Source organism: Mobula hypostoma, chromosome 6 (genome assembly GCF_963921235.1).
Source record: "Mobula hypostoma chromosome 6, sMobHyp1.1, whole genome shotgun sequence".
NCBI classification, from domain to species: domain Eukaryota; kingdom Metazoa; phylum Chordata; class Chondrichthyes; order Myliobatiformes; family Myliobatidae; genus Mobula; species Mobula hypostoma.
The window spans coordinates 159168181-159188594 of record NC_086102.1 but is presented as its reverse complement, the minus strand read 5'-3'; the positions used below and the strand labels follow the sequence as shown (position 1 = coordinate 159188594).

The window sequence follows — 20414 nt, the reverse complement described above, 5'->3', positions numbered from 1 at the left end:
ATCATCATTCCCACGATCCTGAAGTTGCAGAATCTGGGCCTCTGCACCTCCCTCTGCAATTAGATCTTCCACTTCCTAACTGGAAGACCACAGTCTGTGTAGATTGGTGATAACATATCCCCCTCACTGACGATCAAGACTGGCGCACCTCAGAGGTGTGTGCTTAGCCTATTGCTCTGCGCTCTGTATACACATGACTGTGTGGCTAGGCATAGCTCAAATACGATCTATAAATTTGCTGACGATACAGCCATTGTTGGCAGAATCTCAGGTGGTGACGAGAGGGCGTGAGATATGCCAACTAGTGTAATTGTGCCGCAGCAACAACCTGGCACTCAGTGTCAGTAAGACGAAAGAGCTGATTGTGGACTTCAGGAATGGTAAGATGAAGGAGCACATACCAATCCTCATAGAGGGATCAGAAGTGGAGAGAGTGATACAGAAGCCTGAAGACACACACTCAGCAATTCAGGAACGGCTTCTTCCCCTCTGCCATCCAATTCTTAAATGGACACTGAAGCTTTGGACTTTACCTCACTTATTTTTAATTTACAGTTTTTCTCTTTTTGCACATTTTTAAAATTCTATTCAATATATGTAATTGATTTACTTGTTTATTATGATGTTTTATTTTATTGATTATTATTACTAATTTTCTCTGTGCTAGCTTATGTATTGCATTGAAATGCTGCTGCTAAGTTAACAAATTTCACATCACATGCTGGAGATAATAAACCTGATTCTGTTTTTGTTTTTGATTCTGACTGTGTAAAACAAGATAATAGTGCAAAAACACAGTCACAGCCCCAGTCCATAGAAGGGCAAAAGTTGGTCAGTAGTGTTCCATTGCTCAGGTAGGATTAGGGTTGAGCAAGCCAGTTCAAAAACCTGATGATGCCTGATTGTGAACCTGGTGGTGTGGGACTTCAGGCTTCTATATCTCCACCTGATGGAAGCAATGATCAGAAGACATGGCTTAGCTGCATGGCTTGGATGGTGGGGGTCCTTGATCTTTTGGAAGTAGCACTTCCTGTAGAACAGTGTTTCCCAACCTATTTTTAGACCAACGCCTCACTAATACACTTTCATACTTGCCAACGCTCACTTAAAGCACCTTCATACTTGCCAATGCCCTCTTAGGCACAATATACTTTTTGGCACCCCCATAATGTAAAAACATGTCTACCACATGCTAACATGAGAAAAATGATTCTGCTTTAAATTTTTATTTGTCTTTAAACCTAGCTTACACACTTCCTGTGTGATGTACAGCAGCTTCGGTATCAATGTGATGAGCTTGATGGGTTTTAGCAAGATTTGAAATACCTGGTTCAAGCAAAAGCCTTAAGTCTCCATGCATAACAGTGTTCAAGCAGTTTCTGTTTTTTGTGAATATGTAGTTCACTGTATTGAAGCCTCTTTCAACAAGGTAGAAGGATGGAAATGAAATAAACAGCAGTTTGGCTCTTCTCCAAAGACCAGTAAACTTTGTATGACGGTATAGCCACATACCACAAAAGCCAATGTTTTTGAAAAATATTTTTGCTTCTTCATCATTCTGAATTTTGATAATTTCTTCTTGCAAGCTTAATTACCCAGTCCGGAATTTCCAGATCACTCAAATCCTTGAATCGATTCTGAAAATCCTTCTTCAGTGTTTGCAAGTGGAAGCAGTACTCTTGCAAACCACCGCATGTGAAAGAGAGTGCTATTCATTCCATGTAGGGAAACTGTGAGAACATTCTTCTCCCAATATTTTGGTTATATATTTCCAATTTTCTGATAAAAGTGGACACTAAACTTTTTGTCTGGATTAAGTTGAAATTCTCACCCTGCAGCTTCATATTTAAATTGTTCATTTTGTCATATAGATCGGCTAGGTATGTCACATCTCCACGTAGAAGTTCAATCTTGTTTCCCAAGCTCTTGTTGACATTGAGAAAAAAGTCAACCACAGTGACGGAAAGATCAACGAAGTGTTTTAAGCAGCAGCCTTTTGAGAGCCAACACACTTCGGTGTGAAGGAGCAACCCGTACAAACTCTGGAGACAGCTTATCTACTGATGTCTATTATAAACCCACGGACTCTCACAGCTACCTGGACTATACCTCCTCCCATCCAGTTACATGTAAAAACGCCATTCCTTTCTCTCAATTCCTCCATCTTTGCCGCATCTGCTCTCAGGATGAGGCTTTTCATTTCAGAATGAAGGAGATATCCTCCTGCTTCAAAGAAAGGGGCTTCCCTTCCTCCACCATCAACACTGCCCTCAACCACATCTCTTCCATTTTACACACGTCTGCACTCACCCCCATCCTCCTGCTACCCTGCCAGGGATAGGGTTCCTCTTGTCCTCACCTATCACTCCATCAGCCTCCGTGTCCAGCACATAATTCTTCGATGGTATCCCACCACCAAGCACATCTTTCTCTCCGCACTTTCTGGTTTCCGCAGGGATCGCTCCCTATGTAGCTCCCTATGCAACTCCCTTGTCCATTCATCCTTCACCACTGATCTCTCTCCTGGGACTTACCCTTGCAAGCAGAATTAGTGCTATGCCTGCCCCTAGACCTCTTCCCTCCCTACTATTCAGGGCCCCAAACAGTCCTTTTGGGTGAGGTGACACTTCACCTGTGAGTCTGTTGGGGTCATTTACTATGTCCAGTGCTCCCAGTGTGGCCTGATGTATATCAGTGAGACCTGACGTAGATTGGGAGATCACTTCGCCAAGCATCTAAGCTCCATCTGCCACAGCAAACGAGATCTCCCAGTGGATACCCATTTTAGTTTCACTTCCCCTTCCTATTCTGATCTGTCTATCCATGGCCTCCTCCACTGTCATGATGAGGTCACACTCAGGTTGGAGGAACAACACCTTATATTCTGTCTGGGCAGCCTCCAGCCTGATGGCATGAACAACGATTTCTTGAACTTCCACTCATGCCCCTCTCCCCCACTTCACCATTCCCCTTTTCCCTCTCTCACTTTATCTCTTTGCCTGCCCATCGCCTCCCTCTGGTGCTCCTCCCACATTATCTTTCTTCCATGGACTTCTGTCCTCTTCTATCAGAATCCACCTTCTCCAGCCCTGTATTTCTTTTACAAATCAACTTCCCAGCTCTCTACTTCATCCCTCCCCCTTTAGGTTTCACCTCTCACCTTGTGTTTCTCTCTCCCTTCCCCCACCTTTTAAACCTACTTCTCAGCTTTTTTTTTCTCCAATCCTGCCTCATGTCGACTGTACTCTTTTTCATAGATGCTGCCTGGCTGCCTGGCTTTGTGTGTATTGCTTGGATTTCCATCATCTGCAGATTTTCTCTTGTTTGTTCAAACTCTTTGTTGTTATCGTGGCATAACTGGCAAAATATTCTGCTATTTAAAGAATGAGCTTTAATTTTGTTGATAGCAGATATTACAAGCGTCATGCTTGAAAAAAGTTGTTGGCTAACGTGATGTTGACGATGAATTGCACAATGGATTGCAAACAGACTTGGAATTTCTTCTCTCATAAATGCCACTAAACCAGCATGGCGACCTGTCAAATATGGTGCTCCATCTATTGCAAAAGAAATCATGTTCCTGATCAATATTTTGAGCTCATTGTAGATTGATTCTCAGTTGATATTTGTTTTTAACTTCTTGCAAAAGAGAATCTCTTCAAAAATGTTTCCACTTTTGATAAACTGCACATATGCCATTAGCAATGTCTTGTTGTCTTGCATAGTTGACTCATCCATTTGTATCCCAAATTCTGTTTTTTGTAGCTCTGTGCATAGCTGATACTCAATATCTTCACTCATTTCATCAATACAATCAGCAACAGAGTTATTACTCCAAGGAATTGATTTTAAAATACTGGTATCTATTTTGAGAACAATGGTGAGCACTTCCGATACAGCAGGCATTATTAATCTTTCATCAATTCTATGAGATTTTCCACACTTTGCTATCATTTTGAAAATGTTATAAGAAACAATGAGACCAGTATCAAGGCCATTTTTAGCTTTCTTGGCAAATGACTTGAGTGTGCGATGTTTTTCAAATGCTTCTCTCATCTTCTAGAACTGAGTAGTACCATAAGTAGCCTTTTCAGGGTGTCTTTTACAGAAGTGTTCTTGCAATCTTGATGGTTTCATGGTTTCATTCAACAGTACAGTATTACAAATAAGACACATGGGGCATCGCTGATCTAATGGGAATAGAATAAAACCATACTCTAGGTATGGAACATCGTATTGACACATTTTCTATAGTTTCTGTTTCTTAACAGGATTAGAATTCAAGGCTTCACCTCCTTAAGACTCATAGAGATCACGCTGTATGTATTTATCCATCATTAATGAGCCTAAATTAAAATAGAAAATAACACAAACTGGGAATGCCTATCGGATGTTGAAGACGGCAGCGAGTTGACACGGATGGAACAATGGTAGTGGTAACGAGGATTCAGCTTGGAATCTAAATGTTAGTCAGGGTAGAGCTGGTGTTTGGCAGGCTACCTTTACACCATTCCTGTTAGCACGATTGACCAGTCACAGAAGGTCTCATAATCTCCAAGGATGGTTCTTGATCACACAGACTGTATGAAGCTGAGGTCACTTTGAACACCTCAGAAGGAACCCTTGGGGTCGGCAGGTTCACAGATTGCCTCTATTTCACCCTTTGGTTCTGGCCAGCGCCGTGTTGTTGTGCAACCTGCTTTCCGTAGATCTGTAGAGAAAGTTGAGAGGGTATACTTCACTTACCAACTCGTTCTGTGCTGTGAGTCAAGGGAACTTTTTGGCTCCCTGGTTGACAATTAATGCATCCTGAATGGTGTCTGTTTGGTTGGTAAGGTCGGATGATTTTGCTGAGTTTCAGACGCGTTGTGATGACGAGTGCTCACCACCTGCAGAGCTATGGTTTCACCTGTGTTCCAGTGCCTCATCCTTTTTTTTGGAAGTGTCTGCTCTACTAACAGTCGGTCAGGTCTTTTGCCTCAAGTTAGGGTGCCACTTACCGCTTTCCCAAAGAGAATCTTAAACACCCCTTGACGACTTTTATTTCCCCTAAGGCCCCCTTGGGGGGGGGGGCGGTACTGCCCCCATTTGGGAATCACTGTTGTAGAAGTTATAAATGGTGGTGAGCGCTGAACTATGATGGCCTAGGCCATGTCCACTACTCTGTGTAGCGTATTGTGGTCCTGGAATTGCCACACCAGCTCACGATGCAGTCAGTCAGGGCACTTCTACATGGACATTTAATTGCTTCATTAAACTGCCAGAACCATAAAAATATCGTATGAAAGAAAATAGTGAATAGAATTGTATTCCTATTCATGTTGCACCAGATCGTAGCTAAGACCAAAGAAAGTATAATCGCCTTTTTGTCCAGGCATATCAATTGAAGGAACACAGAGGGTTGTTTCTGTGGAAAGAAGGCAGAGTGCCAGCACAGCTTTGTTCAGATCTGTTGAGTTAAGAAGAAGACAGGACACAGAAGAAGTAGTGATGATTAAAGTGCTTTGAGAAGGAGTATTTAGCTGATGAAATGTATTTTACAGTGTTTCTGTGTTTTGTCAGTTTTACATGAATGTAGGTCACTGGTCAGCTAAAGAACAACACTTTGTCCACTTCAGAAATATGTGAAGCATTCTCCTTTGAATTTTAATGTCATCTGCAATTTATCTCCTGATGAGCTAGATATCTATTGTATTTTTAAAATATTTTAAATTCCCAAGGCACTGACATTAAAAAGTGGAAATACTTTTATCATGGTAACAATTACAGTATTTATGTTCCAGTGTTGACATTGATCCTTTCACGCCAACATTTTTAAAATGTTTTTATAAGAAATACATAACTTGGTCTCATGTTTAGTGTCTGATTAGACAATCAATTGCCCCAAATAATTTAAATTTTGCTTCAAAAGTTAGTCAGCTCGATTGAACAGCAGACAACATGAAGTACAAACTGTATATCCTCAACCTGAAGGTCCTCTGTCAAATTCCTTATTTCTCTGTTATTTTACAATACAGCCCTGTGGTGTGGTACTTCAGGCTTCTAGTTTCTTACAATATAGATCTTTGGTCATTTCCATCAGTCCTATTCTTCCACTTATTTCCCTCAACAAATACACCACTGCCTCCCTTCTCTTTGACTTGATCCAGCTGACCTGAAGATAATGCGCAATGACCAATTAACGTATCAACTAGTGCATCTCTGCGATGAAACCGGTCAGGCAGACACTGCCCCAAGACAGCAATGAACACAGATGCCTGCAGTTGTGTGACAGCAGCGCTAACTGCTGTGTCATTCTGTTTTTAAAACTTCTTCTGAAAACATACCTTGTTTTGGTCACTGCACGCAGTACTCCATGTGCAGTCTGACCAGCAACTGCACAGGGTACCAGTGAGGCTGCACTTCGAGTATTGCCTGCATTTCTGGTCTCCTCACCTGAGACTTTGGCTTTTCATACTGGCTTTGGAGGCGATGCAGAGGAGGTTCACTAGGTTGATTCCAGAGATGAAGGGTTAGACTATGAGGACAGATTGAGTACTCACTAGAATTCAGAAAAATGAGAGGAGATCTTATAGAAACACATAAAATTATGAAAGGGATAGGTAAGATAGAGGCAGGAAAGTTGTTTCCACTGGTAAGTGAGACTAGAACTAGGGAACATAGCTTCAAGGTTTGGGGGAGTAGATTTAGGATGGAGATGAGGAGGAACTGCTTTTCCCAGAGTGGTAAATCTGTGGAATTCTCCACTCAAGCAGTGGAGGTTACCTCAGTAAATATATTTAACGCAAGGTTGGATAGATTTTTTGCATTGTAGGGGAATAAGGGGTTATGGGGAAAAGGCAGGTAGGTGGAGATGAGTCCATGGCCAGATCAGCCATGATCTTATTCAATGGCGGAGCAGGCTCGATGGGCCAGATGGCCGACTCCTGCTCCTATTTCTTATGTTCTTATGTCACAAGATATGCTGTTGTTTTTAACTGGCAGTTCGCAGGAATTGGTTCAAGCCAGTAACAAAGCTGGCCAGTGGTGTAGTGACATCTGCACTGGACTTAAAGGTGAGCGATCCTGGGTTTGAATCTGGCTGGCTTCTTGCATCTGTCTGTGCTAGGCTGAGCGCCTTGTGAAAAGCAGACAAATGCTAAAGAAATGGCAAGTTTGCCACCTGATTGCTGCAAGGCACGGAGAGGAACAACAAAGAAAAGGCCTCCACTTCCACCTTTAATCACTTCGCTGTCTTGCTGCATGGATTTTACATAGTAATTATTGGTAACATTGCTTAAATTTTAAGTATACCTAATTCACTCTTCTATCTCCAATGGCTGATTGTTTTATTTCTTGTGATTGATCGATACGCTTGTAGTGTGTCTTAGTTTATTGTTGAACTGCAAGAGCATAAGAAATAGTAGGATTTGGCCATACATTGAAGGCTATGGCTGGCCATTTACCTCAGTGCCATGTTCCTACACTGACCCCACAAATAAAAGATCAGGGATCTTAATTTACTGTATTTCTTTTCCACTATTGGTTTCAACTGAACAATTCTGGGTCATATTTATTCATTTTGTTTTAACCATCCAGTTGCAAGGAAAACTTATCTCAGTTTCTCCTTTTCACAAGCCAGTCTGGAAGATGTCAAGTTAATTTAGTGCTATCAAATAAACAAACTTTGTGCTCTTTCTCCTATTTTCTATTTTAGTCAGTTTAAAAAGTACATCTTAAATAATGAACATCAAATTAAATGACGGTATCCTTAATCATAATGCACTCTTGTCCCTGCACTTCCAGTTAAGACATGGACAAGGACATCAGGACAGGCCCTAATGCAGGGTTTCAATATGAAATTTTGACAGTTTCTTTCCTCTTACAGATGCTGTTTGAACTACCCAGTTCCTTTAACAGTGTTTGTTGCACTTGAGAACATAGATTTAAGGTGAGTGGAGGAAAGTTTGAAGGAGGTTTGTGAGACAAGATTTTTATGTAAGGATTAGTAGGTGTCTGGAATGTGTTGCCAAGGGAGATGGTGGAAACAGATTCAGCTGCAACATTTAAGATGCATTTAGACAGACATAATCAGTCTGCTGATATATTTCGTGTCGCCGGAAACAAATTGAAAGAAAAACATAGGAGCCGGGAGATGAGTGACTACTTAGTTTTTCTTTTAGTGAGGTGCTCACATATGTTGTGGTGTAATGATGTAGGCCATTCGCATACTTCTTACATAATGAATTACAGACATCCCACCTCTCCCGGAAGTTCTAGGAGTCTCCCGCATATTAATAGTGGCTCCCTGATGCCCGCAAATTATATACAATATCACGGAAATAAATTTTTTTGAGAGCGAGTGAGTGAGCGACAGAGTGCGAGAGTGACCACGAGAGAGAGAGAGAGAGAGATCCAAAAAAAGAAAATATAAAACATACATCACCTCAGACTACACTAAAGTGTGCCCCTGCCTAATAGAGGTCAAAAATAATGACAGTATTGCTTGCTGCACTGTTTGCAACAGTGAATTTTCTATTGCCCATGGTGGGTTAAGACTGTGAAAGACATGTTGAGTTGAGTTTAACAGGTGTCATTCGTTCATTAGCATAGCCAATGTTATTTAAACTAGCTGGCTAGCTCTAAGGAGCAACTCTATTGTAGACATCCCAGCTCTCCTGGAAGTTCCGGGAGTCTCCCACAAGTTGATGGTGCTACCTCCCTGAAATAAGTTTTTGCAGGGTGGGATGTCTGGAATTATGTGAACAAACAAAATGCTTAATCAAACAATATATTTACAATATTGCTCAAATGTTACTGAAACATTAAATAGACTACAGCTGCAATTGGAGGGAGATAAACCATGGGATAGTAGATAGGATTAGGTTAAATTGCCATCGTGGTTGGCAAAGGTACCTAGGGCCCTGGGGTCTGTTTTTGTGCTCCACTATTGTATGGTCTGTTTCAAGTAAACTTCTTAAAGAATGTTTAAGGCAGTTAGTGTCAGCATTGCATGAGGGTTTTTTTTTGCTCTGATCCTGTGACTTCACTCTATGCGACTCAGCAGCAGGTCCCCAATAAGGCCCTTTGACCTGCCAACAACCTTCCTCCATGGCAACGTAGCACCGGCTTCCGCATTTAAGTGCCTTTGAACGTGTTAATGTACTTGGGACTTTTCAGTTTTAGAACATATTGTGATATCTATTATATGTTAGTTAATCATCTATTTTATGTCAGTTCTTTTACATTCCATCTCTAAAACCAGTCACCATCTCAGCATCTCCATATATTTCTTTCAGATGTAGTTTTGTGACACAACTTTTTTTTATTTCAAAATATACTTTATTCAAAAATAAATATATACAATAAACCATTCAATAACTTTTCATCCTTTACATACGTTTCCATTATACTCAGTACATATCCGTATTTATAGCCACCCACGTGGCACTCCAGTAGTTCAGCTCAGCATATCATTGTTGAGGGGTATACTCCCTGCCCACCGACCCCTCCCACTCCCACGGGTGGAGAAACCTATACCGTGGTCCTTCCCCACCGGGCCCTTGCGGTGGCTGCAAAGATAACATATTGTGATATCTATTATATGTTAATTAACCATCTATTTTATGTCAGTTCTTTTACATTCCATCTCTAAAACCAGTCACCATCTCAGCATCTCCATATATTTCTTTCAGATGTAGTTTTGTGACACAATTAAAATGTAAAAGTCTGAATAGTCTGTTGAGGATTATTCAGATTTTACAGTTTTGTTTCCAAAGGAATTCTCATTCTTTACAAACTGTGAACAGCATTTACCTCCTCATTTTAACAGAGAGAGAAAAAAAAGTTGAATTATTTAAAGCAGGCAGGAGGATTATGTAGCAGATGATTGATAAGAAAACAAATGTGTAAAATAGTTTCACAATATGACATGCTCTCTGATTGCAATCATTATCACTGTGTCATTTGCATTTGTAAGCTATTTCATAATAGATAATTGCACAGTACACTGGAAAAAAAGTCTTCTGTTCCTGATGGACAAAGACTTGCATTGAGAGTTGTTGATTTCCTTTTAAAGTGAAACAGAAATACATCAATGGAGCCACACTTCCTGAATATCGACATGTGGTGGCATGAGCATTATCTTATTTTGTCACACTGTAAGCCAGCAGAGATCTAAGATTATTTGGAAAAATGCAAATTTGGTCTTTAAGGAAACATTGTCTTTTAAGGCAATGATTTAAAGTAGATAGCCATTATTGAGTAGAACTGTGTACGCTCTGGATTTGTAAATTTACGATATTAAGAGTTCTATAAACATTAATTTGTGAAAAGTCTTTTTTAGAGCCTTGTGTTTGATGCATGAGGTTCATTTGACGAACAAGTTTAAATAGTCTTGTAACTATATTACTGCATTCCATTTACAGTATTTATTTATTGACTTTAGAAAAGTTGTAGAGTTGATTTTATCTCTTTGGATATAGTGGGTGACAAGGTTTAAACTTGTTATAATTAGGACAAGACTGAAGAAAAGTTTTTTTTTCTTACATTATTTGCATTTTTCAATTATATTATCTACCTTCAGCTAATATGGCTGGGTTGCACTCAGAATGTAATGATGATAAATTTAGTTTGAAAGAATATTCCTTTATGATGAATGACTTAATAAAGATTAATTAAATCGCACCACTGGACCTGGACTAATGAGGTCAAGAGAGTGGAGCTGCCCCAGAGCGATGCCTTCTCTGCTTTAGAAACACTCCTGCACAGGTTTTCTGTCATCGCCGTACACGGTGGACAACCTCTAAATTGCTCCAAATAGCTGAAAATAGATTTTTCATAAAAATGCATTTTAATCCAAGTATTCAATTTCTTAAAGCACCATTGCTAAGTTTCCCATCAACAACATCCAGAAGGTTGCTATTATCCTGAAACTCAACTACATCTGCCGTATATATTCAAGAGTACGCTAGAAGTTGAGCACGCTGCAATGATTGATTTCGCTCATGGCACTCCAAAGACTTTTCCTCCATCCAAAGGCTGGAGGAAAAGTCTGGAGTGTGATGGGTGCTCTTTACTTGCTTGATAAGTGCAACTCCAACAACTCTCCAGAAGCTCAACAGCATCAAGGGCAAAACACCCAACATGACTTCTATCTCATCCAGCACTCTGAACATTCTTTTCATTGTCACACATGGCTGTAGTGTACACTGTCTATAAAATACACTATAGATACCCACAAGAACCAAGCCCTTAGCACCTCCTCAGTTATTGACCCATATCACCATATCACCAAGGGTAATGGTGTATCAGAACTCCATCTGCACGATCCCCTCCAAAATGCATAGTTGGATTTCTTGAAAATATATTGTCTTCATTGTAACTGCATGTAAGTGTGAAACTCACCCCCAGCAGCTTTTTTGGACTTCAGATGGACCATGGCGTAAAGTGGTTTATTGACATCTTCTCAAAGATGATAAGAGATTGATATTAAATGATGGCCTTCTCTGAAAAGGGAGGGTGAGCAGCCAGAAGTCATGATACATATTGGTACCAACAACTTAGGTAGAAAAAAGGAGGAATACAGGGAGTTAGGGAGGAAGCTGAGAAGTGGGACCTCAAGGGTAGTAATCTTGGGATTGCTGCCTGTGCCATGTGACAGTGAGGATAGGAATAGAATGAGGTGGCGGATAAATGTGTGGGTGAAGAATTGGAGCAGGGGGCAGGAATTCAGGTTTCTGGGTAATTGGGACCACTTCTGGGGCAGGTGTGACCTGTACAAAAGGGATGGGTTGCACTCGAATCCAAGGGGGACCAATATTCTTGCAGGCAGGTTTACTAGAGCTGTTGGGAGTGGTTTAAACTATGATGGCAGGGGGATGGGAACCAGGATTATAGAGCTGAGAATGAGCCAGCAGGTTTACAAGTAGACGATGGGTGTAACATGAATGTAAGGAAGGACAAGCCAATGATTGAGTACAAATGTAGACAGAGCAAAGAGTTAAATTGTACCACAGAGGCAAAATTTAAAAGGGCGAAGAATGCAGGACTGAAGGTGCTGTATTTAAGTGCATGTATCATTTGGAATAAGGTGATGCGAACTCCTGGCGCAATTACAGATTGGTTGGTATGATGTTGTGGGCATCACTGAGTTGTGGCTGAACGAAGGCCATAATTGGGAGCTTAACATTGAAGGATATACTTTGTATCAAAAGGACAGACCAGAAGGCATAGGTGGTGGTGTGGCTCTGTTGGTAAGAGATGGAAATACATCTTTAGAAAGAGGTGACAAAGGGACAGAGAATGTTGAATCTTTGTGGGTGGAGTTAAGAAACTGCAAGGGTGAAAAAAAATATTATGGGAATCATATATAGGCCTCCAAATAGTAGCCAAGATGTGAGGTTGAGATTGAAAAGGGAGCTGGAAAAGGCATGCAATAGGGGTAACGACACAATTGTAATGGGGGAATTCAATATGCAAGGGGATTGGGGAAATCAGGGTGGTGTCAGAATTGAATGCCTACGAGATGGTTTTTTAGAGCAGCTTGTGCTTGAGCCTACTCGGGGAGAGGGTATCTTAGACTGGGTGTTGTGTAATAACCCAGATCTTATTAGGAAGCTGAACGTAAAGGAACCCTCAGGAGGCAGTGATCATAATGTGATTGAATTCATACTGCAATTTGAGAGGGAGAAGCATAACTCACATGTATGAGTATCACAATGCAATAATGGGAATTTTAGAGGCATGAGAGAGGAGCTTACCCAGGTGGATTGGAGGAGGATACTGGTGGGGATGATGGCAGAGCAGAGATGGCTGAAGTTTCTGGGAATAGTTCACAAGGCGCAGCATAGATCTGTCCCACAGAAGACGTTCTCAAATGGCAGGGGTAGGCAACAATGGCTAACAAGGGAAATTAAGGACTGCATAAAAGCCAAGGAAAGTGCATATAAAGTAGCAAAAATGAGTGGGAAGTTGGGTAGTTGGGAAGCTTTTAAAAGGCAACTAAAAAAGCCATAAGAAGGGATGAAAAATGAGGGCAACTAGCCAATAATATAAAGAAGGATATTAAAAGTTTTTTCAGTTATATAAAGAACAAAAGGGAGGTGAGAGTTGATACTGGACCACTGGAAAATGATGCTGGTGAGGTAGTAATGGAATTTAGATGAATGCAGGGGGATGTCATTGAAAGCTACTGAATGTTGAAAGGACTAGATAGGGTGGATGTGGAGAGGATGTTTGCTACGGTGGAAGTATCCAGAACTAGAGGGCACAGCCTCAATTCTGAGGGGTGACCTTTTAGAACAGAGGTAAGGAGGAATTTTTTTAGCCAGAGTGTGGTGAACCTGTGGAATGCTCTGCCACAGACTACGGTGGAGGCCAAGTCCATGGGTATATATAAGCTGGAAGTTGATGGTTTCCTGATCGGTCAGGACATCAAAGGATACGGTGAGAAGGTAGGTGTATGGGGTTGAGTGGGATCCGGGATCAGCCATGATGGAATGATGGAGAAGAGTCAATGGACTGAGTGGCCTAATTCTGCTCCTCTCTCTTGTGGTCTACCAGTGATGTGTACATCCCAAAAAATAAATAAATTAAATAACCATTCAGCTGGAAGGTCATTAAGTTGAAACATTTGCTGCCAACAAATGATCTCTGCCCTGCTGAGCATTTCCAGTATTTCCTGTATTTTTATTTGTGCATTTCCTGTTTTATATCAGATTTCAAGAATCCAGAGTATTTTGATTTTGTGTTAGAAAGAACTTCAGTTCTGAAGTTATATTAGTGTAGTGTCAGGAGCTATTTGTTCATGTTCCTTCGTTCAGAAGAACCAGTTTACTTTAAATAACTTCCTTGAAGATCTAGAATTATTAAGATAAACCTTAAGTGTTACTTGAACATAAACAAGGTTTGTGGGGAGGAATGTCACTTTTTCAATATGGTTGAGAGAATGTATGCTTTTGGTGGTGCATGGGGTGTTAGTATTGTCAACTGCTTTTCTTGAACTATTTATTTTGCATATCTGGGTGGGCTTATGGCTTCTTATGCATCACATGCTTTGTGAACTAGATGGCAAAGAGAAATGATGTCTTTTGTTCGGCTACAAACCTTTTAGCCATATTTTTTATGATGTCCATAAGACCATAAGACAAAGGAGCAGAAGTAGGCCATTCGGCCCATCGAGTCTGCTCCGCTATTTTATCATGAGCTGATCCATTTTGTCCTATTTAGTCCCACTGCCCCGCCTTCTCACCATAACCTTTGATGCCCTGGCTACTCAGATACCTATCAATCTCTGCCTTAAAGACACCCAATGACTTGGCCTCCACTACTGCCCGTGGCAACAAATTCCATAGATTCACCACCCTCTGACTAAAAAAATTTTTTCGCATTTCTGTTCTGAAAGGGCGCCCTTCAATCCTGAAGTCATGCCCTCTCGTACTAGACTCCCCCATTAGGGGAAACAACTTTGCCACGTCCACTCTGTCCATGCCTTTTAACATTTGAAATGTTTCTATGAGGTCTCCCCTCATTCTTCTAAACTCCAAGGAATACAGTCCAAGAGCGGACAAACGCTCCTCATATGTTAACTCTCTCATTCCCGGAATCATTCTAGTGAATCTTCTCTGTACCCTCTCCAACGTCAGCACATCCTTTCTTAAATAAGGAGACCAAAACTGCCCACAGTACTCCAAGTGAGGTCTCACCAGCGCCTTATAGAGCCTCAACATCACATCCCTGTTCCTATACTCTATTCCTCTAGAAATGAATGCCAACATTGCATTCGCCTTCTTCACTACCGACTCAACCTGGAGGTTAACTTTAAGGGAACCCTGTACGAGGACTCCCAAGTCCCGTTGCATCTCAGAACTTTGAATTCTTTCCCCATTTAAATAATAGTCTGCCCGTTTATTTTTTCTGCCAAAGTGCATAACCATACACTTTCCAACATTGTACTTCATTTGCCACTTCTCTGCCCATTCTTCCAATCTATCCAAGTCTCTCCGCAGACTCTCCGTTTCCTCAGCACTACCGGCCCCTCCACCTATCTTTGTATCATCAGCAAACTTAGCCACAAAGCCCTCTATTCCATAATCCAAATCGTTGATGTACAATGTAAAAAGAAGCGGCCCCAACACTGATCCCTGTGGAACACCACTGATAACCGGCAGCCAACCAGAATAGGATCCCTTTATTCCCACTCTCTGTTTCCTGCCAATCAGCCAACGCTCTATCCACGTATGTAACTTTCCTGTAATTCCATGGGCTGTTATCTTGTTAAGCAGCCTCATGTGTGGCACCTTGTCAAAGGCCTTCTGAAAATCCAAATATACAACATCCACTGCATCTCCCTTGTCTAGCCTACTGGTAATTTCCTCAAAAAATTGTAATAGGTTTGTCAGGCAGGATTTTCCTTTAAGGAATCCATGCTGAGTTCTGCCTATCTTGTCATATGCCTCCAGGTACTCTGTAACCTCATCCTTGACAATCGACTCCAACAACTTCCCAACCACTGACGTCAAGCTAACAGGTCTATAATTTCCTTTTTGCTTCCTTGCCCCCTTCTTAAATAGCGGAGTGACATTTACAATCTTCCAGTCCTCCGGAACCATGCCAGAATCTATCGACTTTTGAAAGATCATCGCTAATGCCTCTGCAATCTCCACAGCTACTTCCTTCAGAACACGAGGGTGCATTCCATCTGGTCCAGGAGATTTATCGACCTTTAGCCTATTCAGCATCCTGAGTACTTTCTCTGTCGTAATTGTGACTGCGCACACTTCTCTTCCCTGCCACCCTTGAGTGTCCGGTATCCTGCTGTCTTCCTCAGTGAAGACTGATGCAAAATACTTATTCAGTTCCTCTGCCATCTCCTCATCTCCCATTACAATTTCTCCAGTATCAGTTTCTGTCGGTCCTATATCTACTCTCACCTGTCTTTTACTCTTTATATACTTGAAAAAGCTTTTAGTATTCTCTTCGATATTATTTGCTAGTTTCCTTTCATAGTTAATCTTTTCTCTCTTAATGACCTTCTTGGTTTCCTTTTGTAAGGTTTTAAAGACTTCCCAATCCTCTGTCTTCCCACTAATTTTTGCTTCCTTGTATGCCCTCTCCTTAGCTTTAACTTTGGCTTTGACTTCTCTTGTCAACCACGGTTGCATCCTTTTTCCACTCGAAAATTTCTTCTTTTTTGGAATATACCTGTCTTGCACATTCCTCATTTCTCGCATAAACTCCAGCCACTGCTGTTCTGCCGTCTTTCCCGCCAGTGTCTCTTTCCAGTTAACTTTGGCCAGTTCCTCTCTCATGCCACTGTAGTTTCCTTTACTCCACTGAAACACCGACACATCAGATTTCGGCATCTCTTTTTCTAATTTCACAGTGAACTCAATCATGTTATGATCACTGCCTCCTAAGGGTTCCTTCACCTCAATCTCTCCAATCACCTCCGGTTCATTACACAATACCCAATCCAGTGCAGCCGATCCCCTAGTGGGCTCAACAGCAAGCTGTTCTAAAAAGCCATCTCGCAGACATTCTACAAATTCTCTCTCTTGAGATCCAGTGCCGACCTGATTTTTCCAATCTACTCGCATGTTAAAATCCCCCACAATTATCATAACACTGCCCTTCTGACAAGCCTTTTCTATTTCCAGTTGTAATTTGTAGTCCACATCCCTGCAGCTGTTTGGAGGCCTTTAAATAACTGTCATCAGGGTCCTTTTACCCCTGCTATTCCTTAGCTCAACCCATAAAGATTCTGCACCTTCCGATCCTATATCACCTCTTTCTAATGATTTAATATCATTTCTTACCAATAAAGCCACGCCTCCCCCTCTGCCTACCTTCCTATCCTTCCGATACACCGTGTATCCTTGAATGTTCAGCTCCCAGAGACATGCGTCCTTTAGCCAGGTCTCAGTGATGGCCACAATATCATACCTGCCAATCTATAGCTGTACAACAAGATCATCCACCTTATTTCATTAGATTAGATTCAACTTTATTGTCATTGTGCCGAGTACAGATACAATGCCAATGAAATGCATTAGCATCTGACCAGAAGTGCAAAAGAATAGTATTATTTACAAAATAACTGCGAATAAAAAGTAAGTGCTACAGCATACAAATATAGAAGTACTGAGACAGTGCAATATGCGTGTAATACTGCTTAGCGCTGTGATGTGAGGTTCAACAGGGTCGCAACCTCAGGGAAGAAGCTCTTCCTGAGCCTGCTGGTGCAGGAGCGGAGGCTCCTGTAGTGCCTGCCGGATGGGAGGAGAGTAAAAAGTCCATGGTTAGGGTCAGATGCACCCTTGATAATGCTCTTCGCGCCCTGACTAGGCAGCGTTTATGGTAGATGTTCTCAGTGGTGGGCAATTGGGTGCTGATAATCTGCTGGGTAGTTTTCACCACCTGCTGGAGTGCTTTGCGGTTCGATACAGGACAATTGTCATACCACACTGAGACGTCGATGTTCATGCCATTCTGACATGCACACATTTTAATTCCACATCCCATTCCCATTCTGACATGTCTATCCACGGCCTCCTCTACTGTAAAGATGAAGCCACACTCAGGTTGGAGGAACAACACCTTATATTCCGTCTGGGTAGCCTCCAACCTGATGGCATGAACATCGACTTCTCTAACTTCCGCTAATGCCCCACCTCCCCCTCGTACCCAATCTGTTACTTATTTTTATACACACATTCTTTCTCTCACTCTCCTTTTTCTCCCTCTGCCCCTCTGAATATACCCCTTGCCCATCCTCTGGGTCCCCCCCCCCTTGTCTTTCTTCCCGGACCTCCTGTCCCATGATCCTCTAGTATCTCTTTTGCCTATCACCTGTCCAGCTGTTGGCTCTATCCCTCCTCCTCCTGTCTTCTCCTATCATTTTGGATCTCCCCCTCCCCCTCCAGCTTTCAAATCCCTTACTCACTCTTCCTTCAGTTAGTCCTGACGAAGAGTCTCGGCCTGAAACGTCGACTGCACCTCTTCCTAGAGATGCTGCCTGGCCTGCTATGTTCACCAGCAACTTTTATGTGTGTTGCGTTAATCAGCATTGTGTGGTTTTGAACCAACTGGTTCCAGTAAACTATTATCCAGGGCTGCATTTTAAATTTAACCTACAATCCACATTCAGGTCTAAAGATTGCCTGCTGCAGTTAATATTTTGCAATATAACCTAACTGCAGAATATGCCCTAACACTGAATACCAATTACTCATCTGGATAGTGAGAGATGTTGTCTCGGTCTATTGCAAGATATGGATCAGATGGAAAGGTGGAAAGAACATGGACAGATAGAATTTAGGGAAGACAAATAGGGGTAGAACATTAAAAGTAAATGGAAGGGGAATATTAATAATGAGAAACCCTGGTGTCCAAGTCCTTGGTCCCCTGAAAATGGCAAAATAGGTTGCTAGGCTGGTGAATGAGGCATGCAGCATGGCACAAGATATGGGAGCTTGGATGTAATGCTGCAACTTAACAAAACACTGACAGCACCAGGTTTAGAATATTGTGTGCAGTACTGATTGGCAACCTATAGGAAGGATGAATTGGGCTGCAGAGAATGTTGTCTGGATTGGAGGACAATGGTTATGTGGAGAGATGGGATAAACTGGCTTGCTTTCCCTGGAGTTAAGAAATACATAGCATTAAGAGATGTATTGATGGGGTGGATAGCTGTTTTTTTCCACAGTAGGAGTATCAAGGGCATAGGCTGTAAATTTAGATGAAAGGATTTTTAAGGAACCTGAAAATTCCATCAGTATGTGGACTTTGCAACGAGGGCGGAGACCTTGTTTACACAAACATTCCCGACGCGTACCGGCAGAACCCTGCCCCCACCTCGGTTACTCAGACCACATCTCTGTTATGCTAATCCCAGCATACAGACTGCTCGTCAGGCGCTCCAGACCAGTTCAGAAGCAGGTGAGAGCCTGGCCAGCAGGAGCCATCTCTGCTCTTCAAGACTGCTTTGAACACACTGACTGGCACATGTTCAGGGAGGCTGCAACCGATTGCAGCTCTACCAACTTAGAGGAGTACACGGCATCAGTGACTAGCTACATCAGCAAGTGCGTCGATGACATCACTGTGGCCAAGACCATCACTACACGCTCTAACCAGAAGCCATGGATGACCGCGGAGGTGCGTGCGCTGCTGAGGACCCGTGACTCCGCCTTCAGAGCAGGCGACAAGGCAGCCCTAACAACAGCGAGGGCCAAACTGTCCCGGGCCATCAGAGAGGCAAAGCGTGCACATGCCCAGCGAATCCACAGCCATTTCCAGGACAGTGGCGACATGTGGCGCTTGTGGAAGGGCATTCAGGACATCACCAACTACAGGACAACATCACCTGCCTGTGCTGGTGATGTCTCCCTCTCAGATGCGTTGAACAACTTCTACGCTCGTTTTGAGGTGGAAAATGACGTGGCAACGAGGAAGACCACCCCTCCTCCAAACTACCAGGTGCCGTGTCTTACTGTGGCCGATGTGAGGAGAACCCTGTGCAGGGTCAACTCATGGAAGACTGCTGGACCAGACAATATTCCTGGCAGAGTGCTTAAAGGATGTGCAGACCAGCTAGCTGAGATTCTCACTGACATCTTCGACATCTCCCTGAGCAGCGCCATCATTCCTACATGGTTTAAGGCCGCCACCATCATCCCCGTGCCAAAGAAGTCTTCGGTGTCCTGCCTGAACAACTACCGTCCAATTGCACTCACATCCATCATCATGAAGTGTTTCGAGAGGCTCGTCATGAGGCACATCAAGTCCCTGCTGCCCCCCTCACTGAACCACCTGCAGTTCGCGTACCGTCCCAACCGTTCAACAGACGACGCCATTGCCATCACCCTTCACCTTGCCCTAACCCACCTGGACAAAAAAGACACGTATGTTCAAATGCTGTTCATAGACTTCAGTTCAGCATTCAACACAATCATTCCTCAGAAACTGATTGGAAAGCTGAGCCTACTGGGCCTGAACACCTCCCTCTGCAACTGGATCCTAAACTTCCTGACTGGGAGACCTCAGTCAGTCCGGATTGGAAGCAGCATCTCCAACACCATCATATTGAGCACGGGGGCCCCCCAGGACTGTGTGCTCAGTCCACTGCTGTTCACTCTGCTGACCCACGACTGTGCTGCAACACACAGCTCGAACCACATCATCAAGTTCGCCAATGACATGACCGTGGTGGGTCGCATCAGCAAGAACAATGAGTCAGCATACAGAGAGGAGCTGCAGCGGCTAATGCACTGGTGCAGAGCCAACAACCTGTCTCTGAATGCGAACAAAACAAAAGAGATGGTTGTTGACTTCAGGAGGACATGGAGCGACCACTCTCCACTGAACATCGATGGCTCCTCCGTAGAGATCATTAAGAGCACCAAATTTCTTGGTGTTCACCTGGCAGAGAA

General features: G+C 42.6%; 1 protein-coding gene across 5 annotated transcripts in view; it reads left to right on the top strand.

The window, feature by feature from the left end:
- Nucleotides 1-20414, top strand: part of itprid2 (ITPR interacting domain containing 2) — a 200117-nt gene that overhangs the window by 42330 nt on the left and 137373 nt on the right. Inside the window, exon 1 of one of the 5 annotated variants that reach the window (XM_063052053.1) lies at nucleotides 7868-7930. The exons of the other annotated variants lie outside the window; for them this stretch is intronic. The gene's annotated coding sequence lies outside the window, so the exon portion shown is untranslated. Of the gene's footprint in view, nucleotides 1-7867; nucleotides 7931-20414 lie in introns of those variants that run through there. 5 annotated transcript variants of the gene reach the window in all.